Source organism: Nerophis ophidion, unplaced genomic scaffold (genome assembly GCF_033978795.1).
Source record: "Nerophis ophidion isolate RoL-2023_Sa unplaced genomic scaffold, RoL_Noph_v1.0 HiC_scaffold_84, whole genome shotgun sequence".
In the NCBI taxonomy this organism is placed as follows: Eukaryota; Metazoa; Chordata; class Actinopteri; order Syngnathiformes; family Syngnathidae; genus Nerophis; species Nerophis ophidion.
Genome location: NW_026907006.1, coordinates 3,944 through 5,000, shown reverse-complemented (window position 1 = coordinate 5,000; position 1,057 = coordinate 3,944).

Below are 1,057 nucleotides of genomic sequence, written 5' to 3'. Positions count from 1 at the left end.
AATCCAACTTTTGCTCCACGGAAGAAAGAGGCTAAGGAGGCTGGAAGTTAGGCCTCTCTCGTTGTTGGACTTAGAAAAAATCCACTTTTTTTGGCTGGGATTTTTTCTAAGTGTCACATGGAAGAGGCTAAACAGGCTGGAGGCCAGGCCTCTCTCGTTGTTGGACTTAGAAAAAATCCCAAAAGTGGACACTCTGACAAAATCACGCATGTTGACACTTAGGCAAAAAATCCAACTTTTGCTCCACGGAAGAAAGAGGCTAAGGAGGCTGGAAGTTAGGCCTCTCTCGTTGTTGGACTTAGAAAAAATCCACTTTTTTTGCACGGGATTTTTTCTAAGTGTCTCATGGAAGAGGCTAGACAGGCTGGAGGCCAGGCCTCTCTCGTTGTTGGACTTTGAAAAAATCCCAAAAGTGGACACTCTGACAAAATCACGCATGTTGACACTTTGGCAAAAAATCCAACTTTTTTGGACTTGGCCCGGCTTTTCTTCCATTTGTCCCCCACTTGGGCTGGTTCACTCCTGGGTATCTTTTGGTCATTCCCGGGGGCCCCGGAGCTCGCGCAGCTCGCTGCGGGACTTCTGGAACTCCATCCTGGGTAGGATTTTTAAACAATTTCGGACCTTTTTCCAACTTTTTCTCAAATTGTCCCCCACTTTCGCTGGTTCACTCCTGGGTATCTTTTGGTCATTCCCGGGGGTCCCGGAGCTCGCGCAGCTCGCTGCGGGACTTCTGGAACTCCATCCTGGGTAGGATTTTTAAACAATTTCGGACCTTTTTCCAACTTTTTCTCAAATTGTCCCCCACTTTGGCTGGTTCACTCCTGGGTATCTTTTGGTCATTCCCGGTGTTCCTGCGGCTCGGGCAGCTCACTGCGGGGCTTCTGGAACTCCATCCTGGGTAGGATTTTTAAACAATTTCGGCCCTTTTTCCAACTTTTTCTCAAATTGTCCCCCACTTTTGATGGTTCACTTCTGGGTGCCTTTTGGTCATTCCCGGTGTTCCTGCGGCTCGCGCAGCTCGCTGCGGGGCTTCTGGAACTCCATCCTGGGTAGG